Source organism: Camelus dromedarius, chromosome 12 (genome assembly GCF_036321535.1).
Source record: "Camelus dromedarius isolate mCamDro1 chromosome 12, mCamDro1.pat, whole genome shotgun sequence".
Lineage (NCBI taxonomy): Eukaryota > Metazoa > Chordata > Mammalia > Artiodactyla > Camelidae > Camelus > Camelus dromedarius.
The window spans coordinates 60,767,194-60,781,831 of NC_087447.1; the positions used below are offsets into that span (position 1 = coordinate 60,767,194).

The 14,638-nt window shown below is 44.2% G+C and overlaps 1 long non-coding RNA gene across 1 annotated transcript in view; it reads left to right on the forward strand.

The window, feature by feature from the left end:
• Positions 1-1,007: 1,007 nt before the first annotated feature.
• LOC116155413 (uncharacterized) overlaps positions 1,008-14,638 on the forward strand; it is a 33,087-nt gene continuing 19,456 nt past the window's right edge. The window contains exons 1-2 of the long non-coding RNA XR_010383254.1: positions 1,008-1,154; positions 12,643-12,794. This is a non-coding gene — a long non-coding RNA (uncharacterized LOC116155413). The remainder of the gene's footprint in view (positions 1,155-12,642; positions 12,795-14,638) is intronic.

Here is a 14,638-nt window from a genome sequence, read left to right on the forward strand (position 1 = left end):
AAAGCACAGGGCCTGGATTCTGTGTTCCTGAAGGAAGCATCATCCTACCTCTGGAATAATATATTCTTGGGAGTGGTTGTGTTAGAGCAGGCAGGTAGCTAGATATGAGCAGAGAAAGGGGGACATGGACAAATGACAGAAAACTATTCATGTTGTGAATAATGACAGTCCTTGGACAGACCAAGAAAAACAGGATCCTCTGGGCTGATTAAAAAACCGTATCTTCTGGGTTGATAAGTGTCCTGGAGGCAGAAGGGTGGGACAGGACAGGAATCCCCACCATCCGAATGTAACCTTTCGGTCATTATGACTTCCATCCAAATGTAACCTTTTGCTTATGGTACCCCCATCCGATGTTACCTTTTATTCATTATGACCTGATCCAACTACCTGATCAAGACTAAATAAGGATAAAAAATCCCTCCCCCCGCCCCAACCTGAGAAGGTGGAGCTGGGATGGAGATCAGGGAAGACGACCCCCAACCCCTTCCACCAATGAATATTCTGTCCATTCATTTGTACACTCATGTAACAAGCTTGCCAAGGAAACTTGGAGCAGCCACCCGCCTGGGTCTGCCTGCTCTTTACTTGAGAGCGTACTACCCATCCCATAATAAATCCTTGCTTTGCTTTCTTAACCTCCGCTGTCTTGTCTCTGAATTCTTTCTGTGACAAGAACCTCTCGCCCCTAACAGCTCCATGGGTTAAAGGCCTAGGAAATCACTTCCCTCCCTTCCAAAGGGTAAATGGCTTTGGTGAGAGCACAGAGGCCAAGAAGGCTCACTTCAAGCCTGGACCCAAACGTGTGTGTGTGTGTGTGTGTAACATGCCAGGATTTTGCAGCCGAGTAGGGGCTAGAACTTGAACTTGGGAGTGATAGATGAAGGATATGTAATACAAGCTAGATTACACACACACTCACGTGCGCACACACACACACAGCAGTGGGGGGCAGAAAGGATCATAATTTCTTTTTCTCTTGAATCTGACTTCTTCCAGCCCTTTGTGAATGCTGTAACTGTACCAGGAATCGTATAGACCAAGTCTTCAACCATTGCTGAAGCTGCTGTCTCATTTTACTGGGACTCTCTCCAGAACTCTAAGCCTCCGTCACTGAAGAGCTGGCAGGGCCTAACCTTCTCCCACCCACGTGAGTAAGTGAAATAAAAACCATTCACTTTTACCAAACTTAATTTCATGGTGATGTTGCCAGAACTCGGCCACCGTACCCTGATTACCAAATTAAGACTCAAAGACAGAGTTTTGGATGAAGTAGGAAAGGCAGCTTTATTTCTTTGCCAAGCAAAGGAGGTCCCAGCGGGCTAATGCCTCCGAGACTGTGAGCCCCCTGGAGAGAAGGTAAAGGGTTTTATAGTAAGAGTTCAGTGGGCAGCACTGGTTTCCATAGACATCAACAAATGGCTGCAATGTTCTTGTTTTTGCAGATGCAGGGGCCCCCTTCCTTCTGCTGGGTTTGTTGTTTATCTTCAGCTTTGGGAGTCTCCTAATATTCTTGTGCCTAGAACAAAGGGTGTTTAGGAAGGCGGTCTGTGGAAAAGTGCTCCAAAGAAAAACTTGTTGGGGGAGAGTATAGCTCAGTGGTAGAGTACATGCTTAGCATGCACAAAGTCCTGGATTCAATCCCAGGACCGCTGTTAAAAAAAAAAAAAAAAAAAAAAACTAACGAAAACAAACAAAAGTGTCCTATTTAAAGCCAGTTGATACACGTTTCTAGCACTGAGCAGGCTGAGATCTAGAACCTCTTGCTGCAGCACCTGCCCAGGCCAGGACCTGCACGACAAGCAACAAAATACAAAGAAACCACAAGGCACTAAAAACAAATGCATGAACAACAAGATACAGAAAACAGAAGCCCAGCTGCCACTTCTGAGGTGTCGGAGGCAAAGGCATGGCACTGCACCTGATCTCTCATGTGCAGCACCATGAGCGGGTTGGGCAGACCACCCAACCAGCCCCTCATCCAGCCCAACCCTGATGGGCAAAAGCAAGAGAAAAGCCATTTAAACCTTTGAACAGTTAAGCAGTTACAATTATCAGATGGTCACTGATGACAGTGAAACACAAAATAGCTTCTTTTCACATTTTCTGACTTCAAAATTCTGGATAGATTTGTTGAGCCAAACTTCTTTTGCTCAACACCATCCACCATCCCCAACTCTTCAGTGTTGCCTTCAGCACGACTGGGTGAGCCTGCTGGTTGGTTAACCCAGCTACGGGATATATCCCTTTGCATTTGACCACTGCAATTTCAGCAGACACCACATGGCTCTTATGGAAAAAGTGGATCTTGTGTGTATGTGATAAGAGACCTATGCTTTGTTGGCAAATTGGTGTTAAAAAATGAAGAGAAGGAGCATTTGAGTACTTGAACATAGGTGTTTATTAGCCAATTTCTGTTCCTCTGCCAGTCTTCTCCAATTAGCAAAATTTCTTTACTTCTGATTTCTCCTGCTCCTCACATGTCTTATCAATCACTCTTCTCTTTGTCTTGTGTTACCAAGAAAGGGCAGATGCCCCTCCTATCTGATAACAATCAGGACACTAACTAAGTAGTAGTGTCACTAAAAGAAACAGTAGATTAAAGCCTCAATAAGACAATTATTTTAGTTTAAATAGGTTTTTGCCAAACTTTATGGGCCAAAACCATTTCTTGGAACTGGGCCTGCTGTTAGAGTTTGAAATAACCTTGCACAAATTGTGTTCACATTGTTTTTGTTTCCTTAAAGTGCAAAAAAAAGTTAAAGACATTAAGACATCTTTGAGGCAATCTGAATGTAAACTTCTTTGAGATTTTTATGAATGTTCTCATTTAAAAAAAATTGTCTTAAGCACAGATTGTATAGCCAGTGTGTCAAATAACTTGATGAGACGGAGCATTTGTATAACACTCAGTTTAGTTTTCATAGAAATTACTTTCCCTTTCCTCCAAATAAAGCAACAACTTAACATTTAATTCAGTCATGCCATTGAAATCCTAGGTTCACATGAATGATCAGATTTTGGAGCAAAGCAGGGAAGACTGTGCCCAAAACTGAACGTTATGTAGACATGAGGGTCATAAGATTTTTTTTCTTTTTTATTTCTTATTAAATTTTTTTAAGTCAAATATATCATATAGAGAAAACTGCAAAAATCATAAGTGTACATCTCAGTAAATAGTCACAAAAGGAACAAAACAAAATAACCACCACTGGGGTCCAAGAACAGAACAATATCAGAGCCTCGCAGCCCTGGCTTTGTGCATCCTCTCTGTCACTGTCCTCTTCGTCCTCACCTCAAAAGACTAGTGTCTTAACTCCTAATGCCACACAGTCTTTTTTCCCTGATTTGGAATTTGTAAGCGAATTACACAGTCAGAATATTTTTACAAAGGAAATTCAGAGGTGCACGTTAATCTGGCAAGTGAGTTAAATGGTGGTTATAGGTAAAGAAAATTTCTCAGGGAATACTCCCTACCCCAGTTTTCTCCAATAAATGTAAATTATAAATGCAAAACACACAGCAAGAAGTTAGCATTTTTAATAGTTGAGGGACACTTTCAAATCCCAATCCCAGCACATGTAAGGCTGCAGAGAAAGGACTCTTCTCAGAGTTGAAGAGCACTTGGCAGATTGTATCAGAATATCAAAAATACCTTGATCTGATTATTCTACTTCCAGAAATTTACTTTAAGGAAACAATCAAATATGTGTAAATTAGAGACAGGTATCTTTAACATAATATTATGTATAAAATAAAGAAAAAGATAAATCATGGGTATGCAAAAAAAAATAAATACTTGAGGAAGGACCTGATGAACTTTTGTGATATATTGTAAATTAACAAAAGAGAAAGAAAAAGAAAAAAGAAACAGGGTTTAAACCTGTGTGCTGTGTGTAGGGATGCTAAGAAATTGTGTTTCACTCAATATTTGGCCAAAATCTGCAATTTGCCTTGACCTCGGCCTCAGCATGTGGAAAGCTAAATAGCTGAATTTTGACTACAGTGGCATTTCTGGCATTTTGAATTTATGCATGATAAATAAAAAAAGTCTCATAATTTACTTGATTATATTTTACATAACTTTCCCAGGCTGAATAATGACCCCCAAAATATCTCTGGAACCTATGAATGTTACCTTATATGGCAAAGGAAAGTTTGCATATGTGACTTAGTTAAGGATCCTGAGATTATTTTGGATGATCACGGTGGGCCCTAATGCAGTCACAGGTATCCTTATAAGAGGGAGACAAAAGAGATTTGAACACAGAAGCAGAAGGCAGGATGACCACTGACGCTGCTAGCTTTGACAACTCAGGGGCTAGGAGCCAAGGAATGCAAGGAACGCTGCTCCAGAAGCTGGAAAACACAAGGAAATGGGTCCTCCCCCAGGGCCTCTGAAGGGAGCTGGCTTTGCCCAGCCCTCAGATACTGATCAGTGAAACTGATATCAGCCCTCCTGTCTTTAGAATTGTAAGAGAATAAATGTTTACTGGGTTAAACCACCAAGTTTGTGGTAATTTTTTACAGTGGTCATGGGCACTAAACACACTAATCAGTGTAAGCAGGAGTTCAAGTTTGCCAAATAGTACGTGCTGTCACTGGTCACGCACTTTGCAAGTTTTTCTGGTTTATTGTTAGTATCTAAGTATTCACGTTCAAATAACAGAAAGCTTCCCCTCCTCCCCCATCTGCATCTCGGAATAAAAACTTCTCAGGTGCTTGTCATCTTGGAAACCTTCCAGTTTCAGTTGTAATGTAAGTGGATATTCATTCAATTGCAAAAATAAGATGCAATAGTAATGATATTTATGAAAGCTATAAGTTTTTTTTAAATGATCATTTTAGCTGGATGATATCAAACTTGGTTTGCATTTACTTGCTTGGATTTTTCCCCACGTTTTGAAGTTACACAGATGTACCCAGATCTCATAAGAGCAATCCAAATTTATCTTCCAGGCTCTGGCTTTACATTCTAGCTGCTTGTTGGGTACCTGAGCTACATGTCACGTCTGATCAGGTAGCTCTGGGTCTGAAAATTGAGAACCCGCATATTTGTTTTAGGTGGACCATGTAATATGAGAAAAAATAGAAACATTTACATAAAAGTCCAGATTTTAACTTAAACAGCAGAAAACCCAAAGGGTGTTTTGTCCAGCCTGTTCACTGAAATCACCCAGGGAATTCAAAACAAAACAAAAGAGAATAAAACAAACATTCTGATTCACTAACAGTGGTCTGAGCCCAGATACTGGCATGCATGGAAAGTTCCTCCAGTAACTCTAATGTGTGGTCAGCTGTCAGAACCACTGAAGCGGCTCTGGCTCTGTTTCTTCCTGGTGCTTAAAGTTGGAGTGACATCCACATTACTGGAAAAGTTCTAGAAATGCGAACTCAGACCAGTAAATCAGAATCTTTGGAGACAGGGCCCAGCAATCTGTGTTTCGAGTCTTGTGGGTGATTCTGAGCCAAACTCAAGTTTGAGAAGCACTGCATAGACACAACTTACCTCTCTTCTTTAGTTCAGTCTATTCACTCAATTACATTAACTACCTAGTTGTTAGTTTACATTTTAAGACCCCCTAATTGAACTCATTATTATTTCACACAGTCAAGCCCGTTTTCTTGAATTTTCTGTTTCTAATTATGACAAAACAACACCAACCAAACGTCAGGCATTTGGACTCTTTGCCTTTTCCTGTAAAATTATTAATTTTATTCATTGAAATAATTATTGCTTTCATCTTTCCAGCGTCCTGACATTTTAGGTCTGGGTTTTAAGGACCACATAGCTGTAATATTTTTCATTCCAGTCTAAGAGTCCGCCTATAACATGGATGTTTAGTGCATTCCTATCTATTTCTATCTGTTGTAATGACAGATGTACTTTCTGTTTACTGTCTGTCCTTTTGTCAACTAGGATTAAGTTTGGTTGCCTGTCATGAAAAATGCAGAACAATACTCAAGATGGAAATGGATTTCTCTATCACATAAATACACATTGTAAACTGGTCATCTGGGGCATGCATGGGGACAGAGCTGAAAGACACAGACGCTCCTTCAGCTCACTGGTCCAGCATCCATGAACTGACTTCATAATTATAATGATCCTAAATTAAATTAAAAAGTTAAAACAATACCATGTGATCACCAGGATTATGATACACACAATCTCTCTCTCACACACACACACACACATCTGGTATCTACACCAATAAAGCATCCAACACACAGATGCATTTTTGAGAAGACAATTAAAAATCCACTGGGCTGAAGCTCAGTGAGGGTAATCTGATGAGTTATTGAAAACCACCTTCACATATAGATTTTAGTCCCTAACTTTTACTGCAAAACTTCTTTCCAATAAGAACATTGTCCTATCTATTAACTTACTTATGCGAAGACTGGTTCAGGGGCCCTCATGTCCCAGCCCACGAGTAACCCGCTGAGAAGGCAGCAGTGACTACAAGAGGCACTCCCTGTTTACCTCTTGTCCCTTATACGATTGTAAAATAAAAGGCCCTGCAGATTCTGGTTTCTTCAAAAGAAAGGCTTATCCCAGTCGCAGGGTCAGTGGAGATTTCCCTGTCAAATCAGTTTCCCCCGAGGGTGAGTGGCTGTGAGGACAGACAGGCTCAAGAGGAAGGAGGAGCAGGTTGCAGGCTGACCAGGTCTGGTAGGTGGCCAGTCTGCCCGGGTTGTGCAAGCCCTGCGTTCCCGGATTGGGGACCAGGAAGGGGGAGGCACACCCTCATATTGTGGGGGTCCGGCAAGCTCACAAAACAGGTGAACACCCACATCAGATATTCCAGACAAGTGGCTACAGGGAAGATTTTATTGCCAATAAATGGAAAGAAAAACCAAAATGTGCATTTGACATGCTCTTCATACAAAACAACACGAGGAGTCTACGTGAGCGAGGAAGGAGCTGCAACGCTACGGAGGACCCTAGGTCTGCGGCCCCGGGGAAGGGCCCCTCGGGGCAGGCGTCCCGGGCGCCCGGCCGAGCCCTCCTCACGCGCGGCCGGTGCGGACGAAGGGCCTGACGGGGAGAGGGGCCCGGCCGTCCCCGTACCTCCAAGCGAGGGAGCGCTTGGCAGCGTCCACGAAGCTCGCCCCCCCGCTGTCGCAGTCCGGGAACACGCCCGCGCGGCCCCGAGGCCGCTCCGCGTGCAGGGCGGTGGCCGGGGCCCCCCTCACGCGCACGAGCAGGAAGCCGCCCCTGCCGGCGTCCCGCAGCCCGCGCGCGTCCGTCCTGAGCCCGGAGGCCTCGCAGGCGCCGGCGGCCCAGCCCCGCGCGCCGCCACGTCCGGCTCCCAGCGGTGCTTGCCCGAGGGGGAGCCCGGGAGCCCCGGGCAGCGACGCATCGCGGCGCCCCGGCGGCCGAAGGCCCGGCCAGGCCGGCGAGCCGGTACCTCAGCCTCCGCGCTTCGTCCAGCGGCCTCATGTGCCGACTGCTGACCTCGCTGCTGAATGAAATGCTCACTGTGGAGAGGTGAGAGAACATTCCAGCAAAATCAGTCTTAAACATAGTTGTCTACTGCACACGAGGGTCCACCTAGAGTCTCACTGGAAAATAACCTTATGATTCAAAGGTCCTTTCTGACTGGAAAGCATTGAGTTCGAAAGTTGTCAGCATGTCTGAGGAAGCAGATAACTAGTTACCATGAAAAAATCTTCCTAAAAATTCAGAGATCATAAAGGAGGGGGAGGTCATAGTTACTTCTGATCGAAAAGCCTGGACACCTGGGCGTCGATCACCTTTAAGACCAGGGCAATATGATTACCTCCGCCTCCCCCACCCCTGCTCAGGGGACAAAAGTGCATCTTAGACTAAAGGACTGGTGATCGCCCTACCAGGGGTGCTGTGGTATTCCAGCTAAATTAGCAAATGGACACTGAAGAAACAAAACCTAGAAAAAAGAAAACCTCTTAAGAGAGGTTGCCTTGTAAGAATTTTCTGCCTTTGCTGTGTGTTTCCGACCTGGGGGCACTCCTTCCACTTCCTGCTACTTCACCCCCAGGGGTAGGTTTATCTCGGAGCTCTGTGTAGGGTCATCAACCACCAGTTTGCTTTCTTGTGGTTGTTCGCAAATTCCTGGTTTCTGCATTTAATTTTGGGGCCAAGTAGGGGTTTTTCTGATTTAATCATTGGGAAAGCACATCATACATTCAATTGCTCAGAAACATTCAAGCAAATACTAACTCTAAGTAACTCCACTTAAACTTTGACTTGGAATATCCTGGATTACGAGTCAGTTTTGTAGGACTCGGGGAAGAGTTGACATTGTATGTGATGATATTTCTAAGGCTCAAGGAGCCATTTTTGGAGCATGTACTTTTTTCATTAAAACCTAGACCTAGCAATTCAATGTGTTTATGATTTTGAAATCTAAATGCAGACATAACTGGCCTTATAAAAACTTTTGCATTGAGCTTGATGATACACACCTCTCTCAGCCACAGGAGCAAAAAAAAATGCTAATTTCAGATTCAAGGAAAATCATACTCAGACACACAGGCACAGACACATACACCCAAGCAATGTAGGATTATCTAGTAAGTGATGTCGTCACTTTGTTAAATGTGCTTGATCTTTCACAGCCCTCACAGTGCCCCAGTTAGCATCCAAGAACAGACTTACCATTTCAGTTTGTCTCCTAATTCCTGTCAAGAAAAAAAGTTAAAAAAGATATGATTAGACTTTTTCATAAATAATCCACCAGTCTGTGGGCTGGGGAAGACTTGAGAAGAGTTCTAATCACCACCGCCAGAAATCAGTCTGGGAAATCCATTTTCCTTCTCCTCCCTGAAGAAATTTCCAGCACAATATATTGACAGAATCTAAATTCTTAAAAAATTAACAAGCTTGAGTGTGAAATAGAGAAAGAGAGAGACAGAGAGGGAAAAGACAAGGGCAGTGACTCTGCTTTGCTGCTCCCCTCAGCTCTGTGTACGTTGGTCTTTACTGGGTCTGGTCCCTAAAGGGTAACATGACTCAAACTAAAGACAACTAAGACCTAAAATATCCCAACAGGAAGTGGAAATATACATGAGCTTTCCCACAGTGTCTCCCACTGCACAATTGGAGACCAAAAAAACTGAATGACAGTCCATAAGTTGTACCTTTCTGGTGTTTACAGACAAGCTACAAAAGGAGAATTTGAGACAGGAGTGTTCCCTGGGGAATCTGCATAATCACAGTTCCGTAAAGCCTGCTCACCCGTGATTTGGATGGTTTGAAATTTATTTCTCATATTTCCAACTAGGGGAGACTCCCACCTTAAATGCAAGACATGAAGAAATGTAGGGCTGGTACCATCTGATGGAAGTCAAAGGTGTGAGCTTCAGATAATATATTTTCAGGCCATTGCTCCGTTCTTACCTGGAGCAGCTCCACATCTGGTTTGTAGCACATTTCCATGAGTTCTTTATGGATTGCTCTGAGGTCTGTCCTCTTCCCAATCATTTCCTCTTGCCTTTTTCTGATCTGCAGACACATCTCTTGGCCTTCTCTTAGAAGGCTCTCTAGGTAGTAATCTTCTTCATCCTGGAGATCTAGAGGGAGCATCTGATACGTTTTCCTGATCGTGTCTCTATATCGATACACGTAATACTGCTGGGAGATGGTTTAGAAAACACTTAGTTTTCTTTGATTCATGTCCTCTTCCAAGGAGCTATATTCATCCTAAATTCATTTCCTCCCTCTTCTCAGAAACAAAATTCAATCCTCTTTCATTTTCATTCAATTGTGTTCCATTCTTTCCTACTGAATCCAGAGCCAAACCCACCCCTTCCACACACCACTTTCTTCTACTTCGAGAGTTCGTGAGACGCCCAGAGAAAAGCTTTGATGGGTCATTTCTTTTGTATACATCCTGTCAAATCTGAATGACCCCATGCAAGCGACTGAAATTTATGGGCAATTCACAGACTGTATGCAACCTCCTCATTTCAGTCTCACTATGTAAATTTGTCTCTCATCTCAAACCTCCCAGCTCCACAGGCTGACTTTCTCTCTTAGCAGCCACGGTCCAGTTTACTCTCAGAGGTAGAAGCCGTCAGCAAAGATCTTCCTAAGATTCTCACCCACCTGCCCTCAGGCAGATGTCCATCCTCGTAGCCCTTTCCCCCTGCCCTCCTTTCCTCTATGAACGGATTTCCACCTCCCCTCTAGGGCCACAGGCTCCTTCCCACCATGTCTGGAAGGTCCGTGGTCCTCACTCCCTGCATGTTCCCTCCCAGCGTGGATGGAGTCGCTCTCTCTCTCTCACTCTGCACCTCTGTCTTTCTCTTTCCCCTTTGGTTTTTGTTTTTGTTTTTTTTAACACGTCTCTTTTCCTCCTACTTGAACCGATTTCATTCTCTAGTTAGTGAGCTGCCACTTTTCACCATGACCGTCTCACTCCTCAAACTGCTGTTCACTTTCCATTGCATCACCTGGGCTCGGGTACTAATCAGACTGAAATACTCATGGTTCTCAGGGATCTGCCCTTTTCTTTCTAGAATGTATGATCTACAGAAATCTCGACATTAAACAATCCATAGATTTTTAAACAACTATTTGAATTCCAGAATTGGGATGGATCTTAAGCCTGAGAAACTTCCCCGAGACCCTGAATCCTGCTTGTGGAATTGTCGCCATCCCTCGAGGCGCCTCCACCTTAGCACTTGTTGCACGTCCCCTAGTGGCCCTTTTGTTGCAGTTACTGCCCCATTAGAGTCTAAAAGCCCGCGAGGCTGCGAGCGTAGGCTGCAGTGGTGGATGGAATATGTATTTCCTGGTGATCAACCCATTCTCAGAATTTCACGGCACATCATGATTTCACATCAAATTATTAACAGATACGTTTCTGGCATGTCTGTCTCAACCTCTTGCAAAGAGAAATTCGTTCTCGTACTTACCATCCAGGGGTCAGCTCCTCTGCCAACTGTCGTGAGATTTTGTTCTATCTCTTGTATCTTTTCCCATAAAGATCTCATTTGGTTGGCCAGCTCCTCCTGTAACGATGAGAACTATGAATGTTAGCACCAGAAAAGCAAACAGATGGGGGTTTCAGAGCCCAAACGATGGGGTGTACCAAGGCCGTTGGCGGCAGGTCCTTGCGGGAGACCGGAAGGGCCGCAGCGGGTCGCCACGCTTCCCTGCTGTCCCCCAGGGACGAGCGGTGTCAGGAAGGCCGCGCTGCAGAGCCACGGGCGTCGGCCGCGCCGCCCTCCCGCCTGCCGCGGGCTCCCGCGGGCCCGCTCACCCCGTGCTCCTCAGCAGCCTCGTGGCCGGGACGGCGTCCGTGAGCCCTGTGCGCCCGGGAGCCGGAGCGGAGCAGACAGAGCAGGCTCTTGTCGGCTTCACAGGAGACCGTCCTTGCCTCCCTGTGGCTCGCACACTCGTGCTCCTCAGAGCCCAGGCGCTGCCGGAGGCCGGCTCTTGTGGCGACGGACGCCAGGTTCCTCGGAAGGAGGTTGGTTCTGAGGTGTCTCTTCTCTGCCCGCTGCCTGCGCGCGGGGCAACTGGCGGGCTCTCCGGTTCGCTCCCGGCAAAGACAGAGGCAGGAGCAGCAGAAGCTGTGCCCGCAGCCTGTGGTCACCGGGTCTAGAAGGTAGTTGAGGCACACGGCGCAGCTGAGTTCCTTCTGGAAGGTTCCTGGGATGCCCGAGTCCATTCTCCTGAGGGAAGAAAATCCGGAGTTTATTCCTCTGCCCGAAGACAGAAGAGGCCTAAGCAAATGTGGACTCAGGCTCCGACTCAGTAACGCGCTGCGTCTGGGACAGAAGAGGCTTTGACACACTTTTGCTTTGACACAAATGGAAAACCGAGACGCAAGGAGGGCTCCCAAGCGCTTCGGAACGTTTTCCCCGCTGCCCCCTTAGCTCCTACCTGAGGTGGGGCCTTAGGTTTGCTGAGGTCATTTTCCTGCAGCAGCTTGAGCTTCAGGAGCTTGACCTACTTCATAGCTCCAGGTGGTGGGTCCTAAGTGTTCTAAAGGCACCAGTCACAATGCCCAGGGCCGGTCCCGGAGCACAGGACACCTGACTAAGGGTGTGTTTGTTATTTCTTGTAACTGACAGGCCTCTTCCTTGGATGTCCTTTTTCATCTCAGTCTGAATCCACATACGCAAACACTTTTTCTTTCCCAAAACCTTCCTGAATACATTCAGAGTTCATGAACAGGAAACTAAACGCCGTCACGTTGGCTCCTGTTCTAACCAGAATCTACCGACATGAATACACTCATCACCTGCATTTTCCCTCCTGTTCTTATTTTCAATACCACACTCATGAATGAAACCAAAAACTGAAGAGAACGTGTACCGGCGCCTCCACTCTTAGGGTAGCCTGAAGTAGGTACTGCATATGGAGGCAAAGAGTCCTAAAAAGCGTTTTAGGTTCTACATCAAACAGAAAACTGTGAGACACCAGGCAACTGCTTTCTGAGTCTTTGCCGTGCACGGGAATAACTAAGAGATGAGTGAAGTCAGAGAACTAACGCTAATCACCATATTAATTCCAACTCGCATGCCAAGACAAGATGACAAAATGGAAATGGAATCACTTCCAGTAAGTGGGCAAGCAAGGCTATTTCAATGAAACCACCTCAATTTTTTTGTAAAATTAGGAAATTTTGTTTTTGTTTCCCTCAGGAGAGTCTCAGGAACTGTTATAAGATGAATGGTGTACCCACCTAAGAAGAGGCAGAAACACTCTATTGTGGGGAAGGCAGAGGAGAAATCCAGCCCGGGGATCAAGGCTTCCAGATGTGGGAGCGGCAGCTTTCAGAAGCCTCCACAGCTAGGTGAGCTCCAAACACTCACTCTCAGTTCTGGAGAAAAATGAGTTTGGCTCCTTGAGTCTCTTTATTTGGACCCTCTGAAGACCATGCCCACGTGTTCAAAGCCATTTGTTGGGTGTTAATATGAGTGATTAAATTTCCTCAGACCTAGGATGAGATTGATTTAACACCTTGGTTTATCTGCATAAACACATCTCTGCGACCGTTGTCTCATCAAGAGCCACTGATTCGACCACAAACCCGCCCTCAAATGGACCTTGTTATCTGAATTTCTGTATATCAAGGATTTTTATTTTTAACTTTCCAAAGAAGTTGGGAAGATTATTTCATCACTTAGAGAGTACAGCAAATTGGTCTTAGAAAACTTAGAAATATGTTTCCTGAGATTTTCTTAAATTTGTTCTGTCATGGAGAAAGTGCTTTACTTTAATGACTGGTTGATTTTTGAATTTTAAAGTAAAACTTTAATGTAGGACAACCTGTGGCCACTACACTACTGGAGCATGGAGACTTCTTCATCCTCATCCTCACAGCCTCCTAGTAACAGCAGGATGGGTGATCCTCTGCCTGGTGTCCAGCTCAGGGTGGGGGGACAGTAGTGAAAGGCTCAGAGACCCCTTTGGGTTAACTTTATTTATTTATTTATTTATTTATTTATTTACTTATTTATTATTGAAGTATAGTTGGTTTACAATGTTGTGTTAGTTTCTGGTGTACAGCATTGTGATTTAGTTAGTTAGACAGATAGATAGATAGATACATAGATACATAGATAGATAGATATTCCTTATACATACTAATTAGGATCTGCAAATCCCGAACTCCCAATTTATCCTTCCACCCTGTCTTTCCCCCATAACCATTAAGTTTGTTTTCTACATCTATTAGTGTGTTTCTGTTTTGTAAATAAGTTCATTTGTGTCTTTTTTTTTAGATTCTGCCAACATCGTTTATAGTTTGCATTGTAGCAAAACAGAAACAACAATGAGCACAAAGGGAAAATTAGGATAAATAAATCTTTTTGAAGGAATGACACACATCCCCACCTCCCTTTCCTGATGTATTTCCCACCAAACAATCAACTTGAGAATGCAGAGTTTTTAGAAGGACTGGGAATCATGACCCCGTCTTTAAGTCTTTTAAGACGCATATACTGTATGTGTGTGTGTGTGTGTGTGTGTGTGTGTCTGTATGTGTATATATATACACACATATATGTATACATATATATACATATATATCTATACATATATATGTATAGATATGAAATATATATATATATATATATTTCAAGAGGTTAATCCTCCTAAGTGTTTATGGACATGGTTTTAAAAATGACCTTGAATTGCAAAAGCACCAGCTCTCTCTCATGGGGGCCCGTTCTTGTTAAAAGCAACCCCAGAGCCTTTACTTCCCGATTCTTGCCCAGTTTCCCTAGCCCTTCCTTTCCTAAGTGAAGTATCACAGCATAGGTTGTTACTACAATATTTCTTTGTGTTCCAAATTAGTCATAAAGTGTTTTTAGGAATACTGATGTGAAAGTGATTTTATTTAATTTTTGTGTTTTTCTGTATTTTACAAAAATGATGTTTTTCCATTGATACAGTCAGAAAAATATACAAGCCTCAGAAATTTAGTGCAGAAACGAGGAATTCGTGAACAACCATGAGAAAGCAAGTTGGCTGATGAACCACATAGAGCCCCATGATAAACCTTCCCCTGGAGGGTGACGCGGCAGGAAGGGAAAGACATTGGCTGCAGCGTGAGGGACATTGAACAAATCTTTGCCTGAATAAATTGATAAAAGGGTCGGATTGTTATGTTGTTGGAAAGGAGCTTTGAGGTAA